Source organism: Littorina saxatilis, linkage group LG17, assembly GCF_037325665.1.
Source record: "Littorina saxatilis isolate snail1 linkage group LG17, US_GU_Lsax_2.0, whole genome shotgun sequence".
In the NCBI taxonomy this organism is placed as follows: domain Eukaryota; kingdom Metazoa; phylum Mollusca; class Gastropoda; order Littorinimorpha; family Littorinidae; genus Littorina; species Littorina saxatilis.
Window position 1 is genome coordinate 2,404,417 of NC_090261.1, and position 21,390 is coordinate 2,425,806.

Sequence of the window (21,390 nt, forward strand, 5' to 3'; positions counted from 1 at the left end):
CATCATGCGTCTATTGACGTTCTTGTCACGTGACGGCCACCGCAAGGTCATCATGCGTCTATTGACGTTCTTGTCACGTGACGGCCACCGCAAGGTCATCATGCGTCTATTGACGTTCTTGTCACGTGACGGCCACCGCAAGGTCATCATGCGTCTATTGACGTTCTTGTCACGTGACGGCCATCGCAAGGTCATCATGCGTCTATTGACGTTCTTGTCACGTGACGGCCACCGCAAGGTCATCATGCGTCTATTGACGTTCTTGTCACGTGACGGCCACCGCAAGGTCATCATGCGTCTATTGACGTTCTTGTCACGTGACGGCCACCGCAAGGTCATCATGCGTCTATTGACGTTCTTGTCACGTGACGGCCACCGCAAGGTCATCATGCGTCTATTGACGTTCTTGTCACGTGACGGCCACCGCAAGGTCATCATGCGTCTATTGACGTTCTTGTCACGTGACGGCCACCGCAAGGTCATCATGCGTCTATTGACGTTCTTGTCACGTGACGGCCACCGCAAGGTCATCATGCGTCTATTGACGTTCTTGTCACGTGACGGCCACCGCAAGGTCATCATGCGTCTATTGACGTTCTTGTCACGAATAGGTCACAGTTCATTTCTTGAACACCAATTAAACCTACTGACTATAGAAACACGAAAATACCCAGCATGCTTCCTCCGAAAGCGGCGTATGGCTGCCTGAATGGCGGGGTAAAAACGGCCATACACGTAAAAACCCACTCGTGCAAAAACATGAGTGAACGTAGGAGTTTCAGCCCATGAACGACGACGAAGAAGAAGAAACCTACTGACAAACTGCCTGAAACACACCATATAATATTCCATGTGTTGAGTACCAATTTCCCCCTCTGATCAATACACATTTTCCCCTGTGCACACCAGTGAACATACAGCATAAATGTAGGGGTGGTTTTAAAACTCTGATTTGTTGTTAGCCGTGAAATTAACTTCGGAAATAAGGAACAGCAATATATCGCATAACCGCACATTCACTCCTACTTCCCCCCATTTACTTCCAGTGGTATGTACCGTAAAAAAACCCAAATATTTCGAACTTGAAACAGCAGAACAGCGATACTGGACGTTTTACGTACATTTTAAGTTGCTCTTGCGGTTGAACGGTAAGACAAGCATGATGAACATATCAGCAGACTTGGCAGCCTGTTTTACTTTCTCTCCCTGAGGTGCACTGAACTTTCACGACATAAGTTCTTTTACATACGGGTTTTGCTTGAATTTGGTTCTTGTCCAATCATAACATTCCTAATGTTTTTGTAACAACAGTTGCTACGCTGTTTGCAAGACAAGGTAATATAATGTCGACAGCCCTATATACGTTTCTGTTTCTCCCAGCTCTGTCTCTGTCCGTCCGTCTGTCTGTCTGTCCCCTGTTTTAATTTCTATGTCTCTGTCTGTCGGTCCGTCTTTGTCACTCTCGTTCTCATTCGCGAGCGCACATACGACCGCACACACACACACACACACACACACACACACTGTGATGCGGGCAATAGAAGGTGGGGTGGGAGAGCGTGCGTGTGCGTGTGCGTGCGTGCGTGCGTGCGTGCGTGTGTGTGCCGTGCGTGCATGCGTTTGTGTGCGTGTGTGTGTGTGTGTGTGTGTGAGTGAGTGTAGACATGTATACCTAGCTATTACTTATACAGATTCCACTGTGCGGCGTAAAGCCAAAATAACGCGCCAATTAAACATCCCAGTAAGTGCTGATAAGCCTATGAGGTTGTTGGAAAAGTACATCAATCCGCATAAGAAATGTCAGCGGAATGGGGACAAAAACAACAACTAACTTAGAATGCTGGATTGCTTCCTGTGTATTTTTGGCTATTGGAGTGAGTGTGGGTGGGTTGTTGAGAAAGCCTCGACTTGCACCAGGTGCTGTGTGGAACGCGACAAACAATATATTGTCACCAGGCGCCGGTCACAAAGCTGATTGCGAATAAAAAAATAAAAAAAGAAAGAAAGAAAGCAAGAAAGAGAAAAAAGATCTCTGATACCAGAGATAAACAAAGACAGAAAGAAACAAGTCGCGTAAGGCGAAATTACTACATTTAGTCAAGCTGTGGAACTCACAGAATGAAACTGAACGCACTGCATTTTTTCACACTGACCGTAGTGCGCCGCTTGTGCATAACGGAGTGAAACTGACGAGCCTGTTCAGCGCGGTAGTGGTTTCGCTGTGCTGCATATAACACGCTTTTCTGTACCTATCTTCGTTTTAACTTTCTGAGCGTGTTTTTAATCCAAACATATCATATCTATATGTTTATGGAATCAGGAACCGACAAGGAATAAGATGAAATTGTTTTTAAATCGATTTCGGAAATTTAATTTTGATCATAATTTTTATATTTTTAATTTTTAGAGCTTGTTTTTAATCCAAATATAACATATTTATATGTTTTTGGAATCAGGAAATGATTTAGAATAAGATGAACGTATTTGGATCGTTTTATAAAAAAAAAATACTTATTACAATTTTCAGATTTTTAATGACCAAACTCATCAATTAATTTTTAAGCCACCAAGCTGAAATGCAATACCGAAGTCCGGCCTTCGTCGAAGATTGCTTTACAAAATGTTCAATCAATTTTATTGAAAAATGAGGGTGTGACAGTGCCGCCTCAACTTTTACAAAAAGCCGGATATGACGTCATCAAAAGTATTTATCGAAAAAAAAGTCCAGGGATATCATTCCCAGGAACTCTCATGTTCAATTTCATAAAGATCGGTTCAGTAGTTTGGTCTGAATCGCTCTACACACACACACGCACAGACAGACAGACACACACACACATACACCACGACCCTCGTCTCGATTCCCCCTCTTTGTTAAAACATTTAGTCAAAACTTGACTAAATGTAAAAAAGAAAGAAAATATGCGTGATCATCTTTATGCCTATAAATAATAAAACTCATTTAAACCTCTTCACACTTTGCACCCAAAAGAGAAAGATTCTGTAGCTATCATGCGTCTGCTTTAAGTAAGGTAGTTTGTCTTTTTCTCCTTCATCGTTTGTGTTCTGTCTAATCAGCCAAACACATACATTGCTGGTTAGTTCGTGCTCAGCCGTCCAACCATGGGCTCCCAGCTCAACCAGATGACGTTTGTAAGTCATTTTGCTTTGCTTTTGGCAAAGAATGTTAACAATGCAATACGCATACAGCTGTTACATTGGCTCCAACGATCAATAAAACTGCAATAATTATTCTTAATTCAGGATATGAAAGTAATGCAATGCATGTCACAGTGCGATTACTGATCAATGGAATCGATCGACAAGGGAATGTTTATCTGGTTGTTTTGTTACAGTACTATTCTAACTGATGGGACGCCGTACACAAGAACTCGCATGTCCCACTATGACAGATGCATGCAACATACAGGCACCTGACTCTATATCAGACTCTGTAGGTTGTTTATTTGTTTGTTCGTTTGTGTGTTTTTTTCTTTTGTTTGTTTGTTTCTTTTTTGTCAGTTTGTTTGTTGTTGTTTGGTTGCTACATTTCTAGTTTACGACTGTGTGAATAATTATAAGACGGTCTATCCAAGGACTTAATTCACGTCCTGCTCAAAACCCACCTCATCCGTCCAAGGCAATCAGGTACCGCAACTGTGAGTGTTTGTTCTACGGATATAATATAATACACTGTTCAAATCAGCCCCAAACATAGTCTTACCAACAAGGCCAGTGTCAACTTTAAAAGTCCTAAGAATGTTCCGCAAAGATTCACAAAGAAAGAAACAAAAATCAAACAACAGACAAAAATGTTTCCCTTCGCAGTAACTAGCATTACACATTTCACGAACACATCTTTCACCAAGGGAGTAAACCCCGCAGAGAAGTCCGTCAGCCTTGTAATTAACTTGGTGGTTTTTAAGATTATCGATGTGTCAGCCTTGTAATTAACTTGGTGGTTTTTAAGATTATCGATGTGTCAGGTGTCGAGGCTGAACGTGAGACGTTTTCGATCCCCCGGGGGCACAGTTTATTATCTCGGCTTTCATCAGCGAGCCATCACTACTTCAACGTTAATCCTGCTGCGTTAGCACAATCTTAGAAACTCATCACATGTCTGTCTGGCTTTGCCCCAAACTATCTCACCCATCATAGAGGGAGAGCCCCCTACCGTCATAACATGACAGGAAAGATAACTTACAGCGCGACTGTCCTCCTGACTGCGCAAGAAAATGTATCACCAGGGATTCACGGAGAGTGCTGTGCACATTATAGGGTACATACTCTTTTCATGCAGTTACATATGGATGGCTGCATCTCGTATAGTGAGACGGTTGACAGAGGAAGATGTCGCCAGTGAAATTGTGCATACAGAGACATGAGTGTTGACTTGAAGCTGTTGCTTGGAACAAACGTGTGGTGTTGGGGGAAGGCAGGTCAACTAAGGTAGCACTACACAACCAGGTAACATTGCAGGTAAGTCACGAAGTGGCTTTTAACTGGCGGGGCTGAAAGGGCAACAGGGACACCCGGCATTACGGGGAGCCGCTCATGAAGAAGGCCAGTAGCCAAGTGCCGTCTCCGCAAAACTTGGTTAGACCTGGATCTCCTGGCTCGTTTCTCCGCCAAGACATTTCATCAGCACTCAATTTACTGCACAAAGACTCTAGACGGGTAAGATGCCTATAGTATACCTCTGTCTACTATTCTTACTGCCTCAGACAACCAAAGACTCTGACAGTCTTGTCTGCAAGTGATTCAGACTATTGTCTCCAGTATGTTTTCTTAAAAGACGTCAGTCTTCCTTTTTTGAAAGGGCGTGTCTACAAGTCATCAACTGTCGCCGTACTAGACGGAACACTGGGCAAGTTATGGGGAAGAAAGCAGAAACGTCTCTTGCACTGCCGCGCATATAGGACGAGTGGTAGTCGTAGCCAGATGTAAACGACATTTTCCCAGCTGTTTGTGCAGTCTACAGAAACCGTCATGTCTCAGTGACGCTGCCAGCGCGGCATATCTTAGACAAGTGGTAGTCGTGGCCAGATAACAAAAGACATGTCCCATCCTTTCTGTATTATCTAACTCTGACAGCACATCCTTGACAAGTGGTAGTCGTGGCTAGATAACAAAAGACGTGTCCTAACCTTTCTGTATTATCTAACTCTGACAGCACATCCTTGACAAGTGGCAGTCGTGTCCAGATATACTTAGGCCAGATATGTAATTGTCGGACCTGCATTATCCCTATCTGTCGTTGCAGTCCACAGAAACGTGTCTAACGCCGCTATCTTGAATGAAGGGTATGATGATATTTGTGTGTTGCGAACTGATTGACGTTTTTGTGTATGAATGTAATATGAAATAACCTGACTGTCTGCCATTTGTGTATTTATTTCGGATTGTACATGTATTCTAAATACGCCATGATAAGCCGCAGGGTTGTTGTTTTCATTGTTAAACATTGATGTATATTTCATGAATATGTCAAGAGGAATACACCATTGTTTTAACGAATGAGGAGTATAGCCATGGCCAGATATATACATAGGCCGTGTCCCAATCTGGCCGCGTGGTCTGGAGAGACGCGACACCTCGCTCTAGTCAGCTGACACCATCGTGGTAACGAGGACGTGCAAGTACGAGAAGGCATTCATTCTCACTTCACCTCGGAACACGGAGGGCGGGGGGAGAGAGTGGCCGCGGGATCTCGGTTAATTACTTTCAGGAGGTTTGCTGCTAAGGTGAGAATGCACCGTCAGTAATTGACTGCCTGAAAGAGAGAGAGAGAGAGAGAGAGAGAGAGAGAGAGAGAGAGAGAGAGAGAGAGAGAGAGAGAGAGTTGAATTGAATTGAATTGAACCGTTTATTTAACAAGGATTAAGATTTAAGGCTACGCCTTTTCTTACAATCTGTTCTTTATCAGAGAGGGAGAGAAAGAAAGAGAGAAAGAGAGAGAGACAGAGATAGAGAGACAGAGATAGAGAGAGTGAGAGAGAGAGTGTGAGAGAGAGAGTGAGAGTCAGTGAGAAAGTGAGAGTGAGAAAGTGAGAGTGAAAGAGAGAGACACACACCCACACACACACACACATACACAGAGAGCACGCAAAGGAGAGAGAGAGAGAGAGAGAGAGAGAGAGAGAGAGAGAGAGAGAGAGAGAGAGAGAGAGAGAGAGAGAGAGAGAGACGAGAGAGAGAGAGACGAGAGAGAGAGAGAGCGAGAAAGAGCTAGAAATCGAGAGAGAGAGAGACAAAGAGAGAGAGACGGAAAGACAGACAGAGAGACAGAAAGAGGGAGAGAGATAGATCCTCGCCTCGAGTGATTTGTGACTGTGTTTACTGACAAGCAACTCGACTGCGTGTAAATGCGTCGTGTGTGTGTGTGTGCGGGGACTTGTTTATCTCAGGAGAAAATAGTCATGTTCCCAGTAAGAGTGTGCGCGCGTGCTGTATTAATTATTCCTACTTGTACGTGGCAAAATCAATCAATCAATCAATATGAGGCTTATATCGCGCGTATTCCGTGGGTACAGTTCTAAGCGCAGGGATTTCTTTTTTTTGTTGTTTTTTTGTGGTAAGCCGTTAGAGCATTCTATAAATAATTCTTATTCATACCACTCTCATCATTTATCAAACCAGCAAGACAGCCACATCAAAGTATGCACATAAAAAAGTTCAGTGAAGAAGAATTCCACTGTAACATACACCACGTACTGTAGTCACTAACGCACACTATATCTCAGCTTAGTCTACAAAGACGTTAAAGGCACAGTAAGCCTCCTGTAAACCATCACAGATACTGTCAGGCTTTTACACACAGTACAAACACCTTTCATTTAAATACTCACCGCTTGAGAATATCCTAGGTGCCCTCTGTAAAGAGTGAGCAATTTTCAAAGAATTTATTTTTGAGTGGTTTATCTTACCCCTGAGCCATCATGAACCCGTGTGATCCACTTTCCCTTTTTCACAATGTAGTCGTCAGTTAGTAATTTGAATGCGACTCGATGTGAGCTTATCTGCAATAGCACGTTATTATGTACCTCTGACTATGCACGAAACAAACGGCTGTAGTTCACAAGAACTCTAGCGCGATGGCTTTTGACTGTTCAGAGGAACTGGCGATAGGCATAAACCGTCGTCTGCTACGAGAACCACGACCTTGCGTGACCCTGCTTCCGGGCTTTTCTTTTTTCGAACTTTGAAAACTTCGAATTGTACTGATCTTGTCTTGATGAAAAAAGAATTCTTTTATGATTTAAGAATGTTTGTGTAACAAGCTGTCAATTTATTATTTAGATTTTAAAAGTTAGGTCTAGCGCCAAAACGCACCACGGTCCGATTGTCTGAGAGACAATCCGCAAAATTAATTCTTTGAAAATTGCTCGCTCTTTACGTAGGGCACCTACTAGGATGTTCCCGTTTGGTGAGCGTTCAAATGGAAGGGTGTTTGTACTGTGTGTAAAAGCCTGACAGTATCTGTGATGGTTTACGGGAGGCTTACTGTGCCTTTAACATTTGCGCTCGAATGCGACTTAATAACTTATGAATATTAATACTTCCGCTTCGTGGTTTAAATGGCTCGTGCATTAATTATCTACATTATGGAAGCCGAAACAGGGGTTGGCATTTTCTTTGGTCGCTGATTTTTATTGCATTTTGGTCCACTTAGCACAAAAGGAAATGTGACATTATTCACAGGCTCTCGTGTGTGAATAACGCGCTGTGTGAAGTGACGTGTTTATGCGGGGCTATCTTAGTTCTAACTGTTTGAGGAAGACAGCGGCTGCCTGACGAATAACAACCGACACAAACATCTTCAGTGTTGTGATTGTGAGTGTATCACCACCATCTTCCCGCTCTTGTTTTTTAGAAGTCATCCCAGCTACTATCTGTGGACGGTCGCTATTCCTAAGACCTATGTATGTGCGTGCGTGCATGCGTGCTTGCATGTGTGAGAGCTAAGTGCGTGTGTGTGTGTGTGTGAGAGAGAGAGAGAGAGAGAGAGAGAGAGAGAGAGAGAGAGAGAGAGAGAGAGAGAGAGAGAGAGAGAGTATGTGTGTGTGTGTGTGTGTTTGTGAAACAGCCTGTAAATGAGACCAATAAAAACAATGACAGTTTTATGGCGTCTGCTAGATGATGTGTCACTGCTTAAATACCTGTCACAATAGTTCGCGATGTCGGCGTTCACAGCACTGGCGTCTACTCTTTAGGCAATTGTCTAATGTGATAGGGTTAATAACACTGTTGTGCAGTTCTATCACGTTATATTAAGCACATTAGTGCATGACACGCGCATTCCGATTACCATCAGCAATTTTTATTATTTATTATTATTTTTTTTTGGGGGGGGGGGATTATGAAGCTTTAAATGTGTGGTATTTTTTGTTTTTTTTGTTTTTGCCAAGCACATCATTGTGGATCTTTTAATGAATAACATGCATCCGTCCACTCACAATATATTTTCTTTCATCCTTCAACATTTACCACTCAAAGAGTCTATAGTATTAAAATCCATGAAACAAATGAAAGGCATCTACGGATGTATAGATACATAATTGACCACATTTATTTGGAATACAATCTGATAATTCATTATAAAGACATCTTTCTGTACTGATAGAGAGAGAGATAGAGAGAGAGAGATAAATAGAGAGAGAGATAGAGAGAGAGAGAGAGAGAGAGAGAGAGAGAGAGAGAGAGAGAGAGAGAGAGAGAGAGATTGATTGATTGATTAAACTTTATTACAGAAGGATGGAGATTTTAGGCGTTGCCTAGTCTTACAATCTGTCCTTGCTAACTAACATGAATACAAAACAGAACATGAAAACATTATAAGAGCAAAAAGGTTGACGGCAAAAATAATCGTACATATGATCATAAATGGCATTTAAAGGCAAAGAAAAAGTTATTGTATTTGATACTATTAAATACAATAACAGCAATAGAAATATGAAAATAGAAATAATGGTAATGATGATGATGTCATAACGATAATGACAATACTAACTGTAAAAAATAAAAATAAAAAAAATAAAAAGAGAGAGAGAGAGAAAGAAAGAGAGAGAGAGAGAGAGAGAAAGAGAGAGAGAGAGAGAGAGAGGGAGAGAGAGAGAGAGGGAATGAGAGAGGGAAAAAAAAGAGTGAAAGGGGGGGGGGGGAGGGGGGGTAATGATGGTGGAGGTAACATTTACAATTGTTTTTATTAAAAAAAAATTATTAAATATTTGTTTTGGAACTTTTAAATCAAAAATAAATATTTCTGATCTGCAGTTGCCTGTCGAATATAACAAAAAGAGGCATTGAAGCCTTGGTTTTCTTATAAATACTTATGCACATTTTTGCAACCAAAATCATACAATTTAATTCTTTCAACAGAGTTGCATGCATTTTTCGATTTTTAACTCCAAACATAATTTCATGCACTGTTAACTTTATCTGTTTATCCAAATGTACCCAAATATAAAATTCAATTTGTTTCCAAAACTCAAGCACCACTAGGCAAAAGAAAAAAAAGTGTTCTATATAATCAACACTATTTAGTATTACTACAGTCCGAACAAACATTGTCCTCCACAACTTTCATTTTACATAACATAATATTTGTGGGGTAAATGTTGTGAAGTAATTTCCATTGTAATACTCGTAGCCTTGTCTCTTTAACCGATTCAAAACTCATCAGCCAATCTTTCTTGTCAATTTCATAATTAAATTTCCTTCTCCAAAATCCAATTGCACACGGTTCAACAAGTTTCATGCTTACTAATTCTTTTCTAAACTGTTGTGCGTTGTGTACTTTCTTACCACGATATGAGGGGATATCCATCAAATCAATTTCTTCCTTTCATCTTATTAATAACATTTACAACAACAGCACGAACCATGTTATATTCAAAAATTCTCTGTGGGGATTTTCCTAAAACATCACAAATAAACTGATAGGAAACAAACTCTTTTCTATATAAAACATTATACGCTAACAAGACCCTTTCTTGCCCAATCTTCAAAATACAGTACATTTCCAGCATAAACAAAATATTGGTTATTCCATAAAAGCGGATTAAATAAATTATCATCAATACATACATTGTTATCAAGCCAGGTTTTCAAGACAGTTTTCCAAAATTTGGATTTGACAAGTTCGCTCCCTTTTTTAATCTTCGATAATCAACATTTCAATAAAAACATTCACAGTTTGAGCCGTACATTGAAAACTCTGACTTTGGCACATATTTCCACATATCTGTGACTTCGCGGGATGTCAGTCTGACAGCCCATTGTAATAAAAAGGATAACTGCATGTGTGTCAAATCAATCATATTTACACCACCATTTTCTATATCACTACACAATATTATCCTCTTAACCTTTTCAAATGCTTTTTTATTATTTTCTTTCTTTTTCCATAAAAATCTAAACAACAATCTATTAACTTCTGCTAATACATTATCAGGGATTACAAAAGCCTGCATATAATAAACAAATTGGGAAATCAAAAACGTTTTAATTACAATAATTTTACCCATAATACTCAAATTTCTTTTCTCCCATGCCGAAATCAAGCGATCTGTCATTACAATAATACATTCCCAAAATCTTTAATTTTGTCTTCCATTTAAAATTATAAAAGGTGTCTTGACAATGTTTCTGACTTCCTAACCACATGGCTTCGCATTTCGACAAATTCAACTTTAATCCGGAGACGTAATAAAAAGAATCAAAAATCAATAAAGCATGTTTTAAATCCGTTTGTTTGTTTGTTTGTTTGTTTGTTTGTTTGCTTAACGCCCAGCCAACCACGAAGGGCCATATCAGGTCGGTGCTGCTTTGACATATAACGTGCGCCACACACAAGACAGAAGTCGCAGCACAGGCTTCATGTCTCACCCAGTCACATTATTCTGACACCGGACCAACCAGTCGTAGCACTAACCCCATAATGCCAGACGCCAGGCGGAGCAGCCACTAGATTGCCAATTTTAAAGTCTTAGGTATGACCCGGCCGGGGCTCGAACCCACGGGGCGGATGCCTTACCACTAGGCCAACCGTGCCGGTTTTTAAATCCGTTTCACTTTTCAAAAATAACGTAACATCGTCAGCATACAAAGCAATTTTTAACATATCATCCAAAAACCTATCATTAAAACAATTTAAGTTCGAAATACCTTTAACATTCTTTCTCTGCCTAATCTTAATGGCTAATAACTGAATAAACAAAGGCTAAAGGCGATATAACATTTGCATTGACGAAAAGTATTGGGTCCTGGCAAGTGCATGTACAAGCGAAGAAAGATTAAAGTTACTTTCTTTATTTGGTGTTTAACGTCGTTTTCAACCACGGAGGTTATATCGCGACGAATTAAAGTTACTCCAATGGAAAATTTTACATAATATTTATCCCACAAATATTTTATTGCATAAAATGAAGTTGAAAGAAAATAGTTTATGTAGTCTTTGTAATGAAATGGATTATATTGAACACTTCTTTTGGAAATGTAGCAAAATGAAATTGTTTTGGGAAAGTGTTAGAAGATGTATATTTGTTAATACGGGAGAAAATATTATATTAACAGAAAAAGATGTATTGTTTGGTTATTCTCCAGAAGTGCAAACCCCCATAAACAAAATTATTAATCATATTTTGCTCATTTCAAAAATGTGTATCAGTAAGTACAGATATGGTAGGCCTATTGATATAAATGTGATGTTAGGATATGAATTAGCGTTGAGATATTTCAGCATTGTGTAAATGTTGAAGGATGAATGTTGATACGTTGTAGACGGATGCTTGAATTTTTTTTATTAAAAGCCCCACAATGATGTGCTTGGCAAATTAAAAAAATACAAAAAAAAGGCTAAAGGCGAGAACTGACATCCCTGACGGATTCCAGACTCCACTGGAAAATAATCAGACAACCAGCCTACATAATTAACAGAGCTCTTGGCATCATTCATCAAAACTTCGACCCAAGTTACAAACTCCGGGCCAAACCCACATTTTTTAAAAACATTTATCACAAAGTCTTTTGAAATAGTTACAATCAAATGCATGACACATGTCAATGGTAACCAAAAGACCTGGTTTATCTTGCACATTCATTTGATCTATAACATCATCAATCAATCTTAATAAAGATGATACTTGCCTCCCTTTAATATATCCAACCTGATCAAGATTATTGATGTTTGAGTCAGCCACATATCGGGCAACTTTAGACTGCATATATATATATATAAAAGAAAGACCTGAATTTTCACCAGTTAAGGTATTTTCTTTTCTGAACTGTGTCAAGTTTGTGGAACTAATTACGTTCGTTTAAACGTTCCTAATTTGCTGTCGCACACACACACACACACACACACACACACACACACACACACACACACACACTGACACACCGGCACACGACGCACCCACAACTTTGTTTCTGTCACACACACACACACACACACACACACACATACACACACACACACTCTTCTCTCTCTCTCTCTCTCTCTCTCTCTCTCTCTCATATCTATTTATAAGATCAAGGAAACATCTTCAGTTTTCAGATAGAACATGTGCAGTAGTCGTGCGCATTATACATGTGATCTTGTGTGTCTTCCTGCAGGTGTTGTGTTGACAAGATGACAACCAGCTGAAGGGAGGGAGGGAGGGAGGGAGGGAGGGACGGAGGGACGGAGGGAGGGAGAGAGGGAGGGAGGGAGGGAGGGAGAGAGGGAGGGAGGGAGGGAGGGAGAGAGGGAGGGAGAGAGGGAGGGAGAGAGGGAGGGAGGGAGAGAGGGAGGGAGGGAGGGAGAGAGGGAGGGAGGGAGGGAGGGAGGGAGGGAGGGACGGAGGGACGGTGCACTCTACCCACACTGCTGTTGACACAACAACTTGACGTTAACAACACAGCCCAGCTCGTGACCTACACAACCTGTAACTGAACACGCGTCTTCAGTCTGCTTCTGTGCCTACCTGGCCTAGGTGCTGTTTTCGGAAGGTAGGTAAGTTTCTGGTACATTTAAACATTACAAAAAGTGTTCAAAGCCTTTACCCGCCGAAGAAAATTCTTCGCCTGTAAAAAATGTGTTGAGCCACGCCAAAGAACGACCTGACTGTCGATTTTCTGAGCACAGAAGTAGCAATACTGGAAAAGAATGTAGGCCTTGCAGGATTTAAGTAGAAACGTACAAAGCGCTCACTGTCCAAAAAGTACAAAAGTCAGTGTCTGTAAGTGACGTTGAATCGATCCGTGGTTGTGAAGCGTGACTTCAAGACATCGTCGGCAAAGGATAACTAGCTGCTTACAGCTCTAAACACCACTCACAATTATAATTCCTGCGGTCATCTAAAAGCTATTATGTGAACCAAAGGGTCGATGAACTGTCGGGAGTCGACCTCTTTCATTACTGTACTTTGTCATTGATATAAGACAAGGGGCTGTCTTCACTGGCTGTTCCTAGACTGTCTCTCTCATATATCTAGAAAGTAATTACATGTACGCTCGCGCAACAAATTGAACCCCCAGCGCCGAGAAAACAACATTCATAAATCTCGGCAGCCAAGCTAGAAAATCGGCCTTGTACCCCGGGGGAAGACGGTATAGGCAGGCAAGCTAGGAAATCGGCCTTGTACCCCGGGGGAAGACGGTATAGGCAGGCAAGCTAGGAAATCGGCCTTGTACCCCGGGGGAAGACGGTATAGGCAGGCAAGCTAGGAAATCGGCCTTGTATCCCGGGGGAAGACAGTATAGGCAAGCTAGGAAATGGGCCTTGTATCCCGAGGAAAGACGGTATAGGCAGGCAAGCTAGGAAATCGGCCTTGTATCCCGGGGGAAGACGGTATAGGCAGGCAAGCTAGAAAATCGGCCTTGTATCCCGGGGGAAGACGGTATAGGCAGGCAGGCTAGGAAATCGGCCTTGTATCCCGGGGGAAGACGGTATAGGCAGGCAAGCTAGGAAATCGGCCTTGTATCCCGGGGGAAGACGGTATAGGCAGGCAAGCTAGGAAATCGGCCTTGTACCCCGGGGGAAGACGGTATAGGCAGGCAAGCTAGGAAATCGGCCTTGTATCCCGGGGGAAGACAGTATAGGCAAGCAAGCTAGGAAATGGGCCTTGTATCCCGGGGGAAGACGGTATAGGCAGGCAGGCTAGGAAATCGGCCTTGTATCCCGGGGGAAGGCGGTATGGGCAGGCAGGCTAGGAAATCGGCCTTGTATCCCGGGGGAAGACGGTATAGGCAGGCAAGCTAGGAAATCGGCCTTGTACCCCGGGGGAAGACGGTATAGGCAGGCAAGCTAGGAAATCGGCCTTGTACCCCTGGGGAAGACGGTATTGGCAGGCAAGCTAGAAAATCGGCCTTGTACCCCGGGGGAAGACGGTATAGGCAGGCAAGCTAGGAAATCGGCCTTGTATCCCGGGGGAAGACGGTATAGGCAGTCTTTAGCTCACGAGGTGCAGCCTTTAAGGAAAAAAAATCAATTATTCCTTTGCGACAACTTCGTCCAGAAAAACAAAACGTAAAGCAGATTTTGATCATCACTTTTCAGCGCGGGGAGCCCAATAAGTTCACTTTGCGGACAATCAAGACTTGCAACAAAACAACATTATTAACACTGTATAAGTTATAACCTCGGACTTTTTAAAACCCAAATTGAAGGGTAGAACTGAAACCGTTTTTCGTGGTGTTCCTTTCTGATCAGGACTCTTTTAGTCTCTGTTTCTGTAACACCATACTGCACCTACCCGCCCCCCCCCCTCCCCAACCCATTTGTGTTCTTTTTCTTGTTGTTTTTTCCCCCGGCCAATTTCCGACGCGCCATTGTGTTCGGTGGCGAGTGTAAAGTAATAACTGAAGAAAGCGGTGAAATCTTTGACTTCAAATTGCTGCCACCTACACGAGGCCGAAATCACGCCGTGAGTGTAATCACTACTGGCAGTGGGTGTGGGTGTGTGTGTGTGTGTGGGGGGGGGGGGGGGCTGAAACTAAGTCACCTGAGTGCATTTTAACAAAGATCTTCTAGGCTACGCTACCGCGGAAGACTTCATCAGTACAGGGCTGCCAGCGAGCGAGAGAGAGAGAGAGAGAGAGAGAGAGAGAGAGAGAGAGAGAGAGAGAGAGAGAGAGAGAGAGAGAGAGAGAGAGAGAGAGAGAACTCAAGAACTCAGAAAGTTTATTGTTTAGGCCAACTGACCCGTTAAAACCGGTACATATTATATCAAACATGACAGCCTCTCTCTCCCTCTCTCTCTCTCTCTCTCTCTCTCTCTCTCACACACACATACACACACACACACTCTGACTTTCACTCCTTCTCTCACAAACACACACCCACTCACACACACACACACACACGCACAATACATACATGTATGGGTATGTACAGGGGATGGCTGGTGCCTCATCAAATACATCAAAGGACATAGTTGTTTAAAAACCAGCAGCTACGCAATGCACTCAACCACATCAACAAAACAGAGAGACATGAAGCAAAATAAATCAATCTGTTACACCTTAGGAAGTAAATCACGGCGTTTGTTAACATAATAAATAAATCTGCCTAAATCATGGAGACCCTTCTTGTTTTGCATTATCAACTGAAAGGAAACCAAACAAGGATATGATGTGTATTTAAAGGGTAAGTATTGACAGCGAAGATCGTTCAATGCATCACAGTGAAATAAAATGTGCATTTCATCCTCGGGTGCTTTTTTGCAGAATGGGCAAAACAAGTCCTGTAGGGTATGTGGGGAGTATCTCAATTTATGTGAGCGTAATTCGGACACGCCAGCTCTGAACCTAATGAGCACATCTCTTATATGCTTATTTTTGACAAAAGTAAAATACGTTTCCATGCAAACAGATAACTTAAATACGCTGTAAACCTCCTTGCGCTGGTATTAATGCGCTCTTGCCAATTTTGAATATTACAATCTATCAACCTCTCAAAACGTTTCAAAAAAGCTTTCTCGCATTGCACACCTTGTTTTCCCACACAAATCCGAAACCAAATTTATACAAAGTTAATCTTACTTGGGATGTCCAACAAAACTTGCCTTGCCTGTGCAAATACAACTGGATATTATAAGCTTTTTTAGGGAGTCTGGAATCATTCATCTTGACTAGGCGTAACCAATATTTCATACATGCAACATGAGAAAAAATGTACAACGGATAGCGACCAGTTTCAGCATATGCTATGTCGTTTGGTGTTCTTGGCGCCACGTTTAAAATCTTTTTAGCGCAAACGTGTGAATCTTCTCTATCTGTGTTTGTGGGTAAAGACCCCAAATTTCTGAACCATATAACAGGATAGGCTGTATCTGAGCATCAAATAGTTTCAAAAACAGGTTTGGGGAGAAATCACCGAGTCTCCATAATGTTCTTAATAACTCAAAAACACCTTTCTTAGCCCTGGATGCCATATCATTAAGAGCATTTGAAAAGGTCATGCGGGTAGTGAAAACAAGTCCTAAATACTTATAAGAGCTTACTATCTTCATCTTGACGCCGTTGACCAACCATTTCTCGTTCTGAGAAATGTATCCCCCGTTTCTAAAAATAATTATGTTTGATTTATCCAGGTTAACCTCTAAATCCATGTCATTAGCTTTGTGGGCAAGAATATTCAGTTGGTTTTGTAATCCAACCACGGTATCAGATAATAAAACAATATCATCAGCGAAAAGCAAAATGAATAGTTCAAGTAAGTCAGGCACCATCTGTATTCCATGTTTACCCTTACAAATAATTTCCGAAGCCAGATCATTAATAAACAGGGAAAAAAGAAGCGGGCTGGTTATCATAGTTTCCCCCTGCTTGAGGCCTTTGTGACAAAAAAAGGCGTCGGTCAGTTTACACCCATATCTTACTCGGCCTTTAACTCTTCTGTACATGCCTTGGATGGCTTGTAATATCTTGCCTTCAACTTCTGATCCGCGCAAAATAGAGAGAGAGAGAAAGAGAGAGATAGAGAGAGAGAGAAAGAGAGTGAGAAAGAGAGCGATAGATAGATAGAGAGAGAGAGAGAGAGAGAGAGAGAGAGAGAGAGAGAGAGAGAGAGGGGGGGGGGGGGGGGGGCTTAGCTTTACAAACGAAGCAGTGATTCCAGAAGCGCGATGTATTATTCAGACTCCAACAGGGGCCCGGGTAAGTTGCAGTAGAGCCGTGGGCGCGAGACCAAAAAGGCGCTGTGATTGTTAGAACTGAACTAAGTGTGTGTGTAACATTCGGTGTGTTTGTCAGTGTTACGCCAGAAAATACTGCTTCCTGACCAGTGCACTGACTCTACTCACAGGTGAATGATCTTACATCATTCCTGCACTTCTGGTCCACTACAATAGAAGGCTTGATTCTCAAACTCTGCTGTGTGTGTCGTGCTGCGCCGTGGGACGCACTGCGTGAGACACCGAGCCGGGCACCCACTGCCGGCCAACTATGAACACGACAGCATATTCACCATGCTACCATTCGTTGTAGGCGAGAATAAATTGATTGTTTTGCATCAAATTCCCAAGTCTATTCAGGACACTGCAAAGAGACTGCAAAGAGACTCGGTGAGGAAACAAAAGCAAGACAAATCAGAACAAGTCGCGTAAGGCGAAAATACAATATTTAGTCAAGTAATAATAATAATAATGCAAACTTTTATAGCGCTATTCAAGAAAAATATTTACTCTTAGCGCTTTACAATACATACATCGACAAGCATACTATACACGCACAGGCAAAGAAACCGACCAAACATAACCAACAAACTATACATGCACAGGCAAAGAAAGCGACCAAACATACAATACACGCACAGGCAAGACAACGACCAAACATAAACAAACATACTATGACCAAACATAACCAACATACTATACGCGCGCAGGCAAAGAGAACAATCAGCACATGTAATAATTACTGACAACTAATAATGCAGTAGCTGTGGAACTCACAGAATGAAAGTGAACGCAATGTAATTTTTCAGCAAGACCGTATACTCGTAGCATCGTCAGTCCACCGCTCATGGCAAAGGCAGTGAAATTGACAAGAAGAGCGGGGTAGTAGTTGCGCTAAGAAGGATAGCACGCTTTTCTGTACCTCTTTTTGTTTTAACTTTCTGAGCGTGTTTTTAATCCAAACATATCATATCTATATGTTTTTGGAATCAGGAACCGACAAGGAATAAGATGAAAGTGTTTTTAAATTGATTTGGACAATTTAATTTTGATAATAATTTTTATATATTTAATTTTCAGAGCTTGTTTTTAATCCGAATATAACATATTTATATGTTTTTGGAATCAGCAAATGATGGAGAATAAGGTAAATGTAAATTTGGATCGTTTTATAAATGTTTATTTTTTTTTACAATTTTCCGATTTTTAATGACCAAAGTCATTAATTAATTTTTAAGCCACCAAGCTGAAATGCAATACCGAACCCCGGGCTTCGTCGAAGATTACTTGACCAAAATTTCAACCAATTTGGTTGAAAAATGAGGGCGTGACAGTGCCGCCTCAACTTTCACGAAAAGCCGGATATGACGTCATCAAAGACATTTATCAAAAAAATGAAAAAAACGTTCGGGGATTTCATACCCAGGAACTCTCATGTCAAATTTCATAAAGATCGGTCCAGTAGTTTAGTCTGAATCGCTCTACACACACACACACACGCACGCACACACACACGCACATACACCACGACCCTCGTTTCGATTCCCCCTCGATGTTGAAATATTTAGTCAAAACTTGACTAAATATAAAAAGACCCAGACAGAAGCCCCCACAGAAGAACAATGGCGGTGTGGAAACACGTAGAGTAAAACAGAGGAGGCTGTCAAAGCACGTGACAAGCGGCAGCAGATGACGATCATGTTGCACAAGACAACGTGCCGAGAAAAAAACATTGAAGCGAATGAACAGTATAAGCCTCGATAATATTTATGTACATTGACAAGCGCAAAAAGGAAAATAATAATGAAAGTGTGTGAGACGTAAAGGAGATCAAACATCAAGAAGCAATTTCAATATATTTTTAAAGATGAGAGTGCCAGAGACCTTTCACGATCAGTTCACTACTGATGCATGTCATGTGATTTCACTAACGGATCGCGCAGTTATGAACAAGCTGCAGCTGATATTCACAGTCACGTTTGAGCGCAGCAGACAAACAGAAATAATTCTCTAACTTTGATTAGTTGAAGCCACACCCAGCTAGCATAGAGTCAATGATTTATAAACAAGGTATAGCATTTCCTCCAAGGCAGACTTTGACAGAGGCTTCACTGAGCGAACAACATATTTCACGATCCCATCTACTTCGATGAATTCGTGGGAAATTTAAAGGAGTTGTCCAACGCAATAAGAGGACATTTCGTGCTAAGAATGAATGAGCGAGAGAGGTGCCAGTGTGAGAGCTGCTAGACGTGATCTGCACTTGTTAGTCCTCTGGAAGCAGTAGTCTACTATTCAGCCTTAAGCCCTCTAAATACCAGTAGGTGATGTCACTGTCGCTTTCGTTAGCATTCAGACGGTGCTGTTCATTATCGCTGACGTACAAGCAGGGCCACACGTCTTTACTTACTTACCTACTTACTCAGTCAGAATCAAAAACAAGAATGGTAGATTACTGGAAGGTGTAATTTATGACAAAACAAAACGTTACACTAACTGCATGGCTCGCAAGCATCTTGCATCTACTCGGTATGTAACGTTACACTAACTGCATGGCTCGCAAGCATCTTGCATCTACTCGGTATGTAACGTTACACTAACTGCATGGCTCGCAAGCATCTTGCATCTACTCGGTATGTAACGTTACACTAACTGCATGGCTCGCAAGCATCTTGCATCTACTCGGTATGTAACGTTACACTAACTGCATGGCTCGCAAGCATCTTGCATCTACTCGGTATGTAACGTTACACTAACTGCATGGCTCGCAAGCATCTTGCATCTACTCGGTATGTAACGTTACACTAACTGCATGGCTCGCAAGCATCTTGCATCTACTCGGTATGTAACGTTACACTAACTGCATGGCTCGCAAGCATCTTGCATCTACTCGGTATGTAACGTTACACTAACTGCATGGCTCGCAAGCATCTTGCATCTACTCGGTATGTAACGTTACACTAACTGCATGGCTCGCAAGCATCTTGCATCTACTCGGTATGTAACGTTACACTAACTGCATGGCTCGCAAGCATCTTGCATCTACTCGGTATGTAACGTTACACTAACTGCATGGCTCGCAAGCATCTTGCATCTACTCGGTATGTAACGTTACACTAACTGCATGGCTCGCAAGCATCTTGCATCTACTCGGTATGTAACGTTACACTAACTGCATGGCTCGCAAGCATCTTGCATCTACTCGGTATGTAACGTTACACTAACTGCATGGCTCGCAAGCATCTTGCATCTACTCGGTATGTAACGTTACACTAACTGCATGGCTCGCAAGCATCTTGCATCTACTCGGTATGTAACGTTACACTAACTGCATGGCTCGCAAGCATCTTGCATCTACTCGGTATGTAACGTTACACTAACTGCATGGCTCGCAAGCATCTTGCATCTACTCGGTATGTAACGTTACACTAACTGCATGGCTCGCAAGCATCTTGCATCTACTCGGTATGTAACGTTACACTAACTGCATGGCTCGCAAGCATCTTGCATCTACTCGGTATGTAACGTTACACTAACTGCATGGCTCGCAAGCATCTTGCATCTACTCGGTATGTAACGTTACACTAACTGCATGGCTCGCAAGCATCTTGCATCTACTCGGTATGTAACGTTACACTAACTGCATGGCTCGCAAGCATCTTGCATCTACTCGGTATGTAACGTTACACTAACTGCATGGCTCGCAAGCATCTTGCATCTACTCGGTATGTAACGTTACACTAACTGCATGGCTCGCAAGCATCTTGCATCTACTCGGTATGTAACGTTACACTAACTGCATGGCTCGCAAGCATCTTGCATCTACTCGGTATGTAACGTTACACTAACTGCATGGCTCGCAAGCATCTTGCATCTACTCGGTATGTAACGTTACACTAACTGCATGGCTCGCAAGCATCTTGCATCTACTCGGTATGTAACGTTACACTAACTGCATGGCTCGCAAGCATCTTGCATCTACTCGGTATGTAACGTTACACTAACTGCATGGCTCGCAAGCATCTTGCATCTACTCGGTATGTAACGTTACACTAACTGCATGGCTCGCAAGCATCTTGCATCTACTCGGTATGTAACGTTACACTAACTGCATGGCTCGCAAGCATCTTGCATCTACTCGGTATGTAACGTTACACTAACTGCATGGCTCGCAAGCATCTTGCATCTACTCGGTATGTAACGTTACACTAACTGCATGGCTCGCAAGCATCTT

The 21,390-nt window shown here is 42.0% G+C and overlaps 1 protein-coding gene across 3 annotated transcripts in view; it reads left to right on the forward strand.

The window, feature by feature from the left end:
- The window catches only part of LOC138953596 (apoptotic enhancer 1 protein-like), a 48,659-nt gene that overhangs the window by 19,142 nt on the left and 8,127 nt on the right, over window positions 1–21,390 (forward strand). Inside the window, exon 1 of one of the 3 annotated variants that reach the window (XM_070325456.1) lies at window positions 12,856–12,994. The exons of 1 other annotated variant lie outside the window; for it this stretch is intronic. The gene's annotated coding sequence lies outside the window, so the exon portion shown is untranslated. Of the gene's footprint in view, window positions 1–12,855; window positions 12,995–21,390 lie in introns of those variants that run through there. One more of the 3 variants, XM_070325457.1, reaches the window with a different exon arrangement.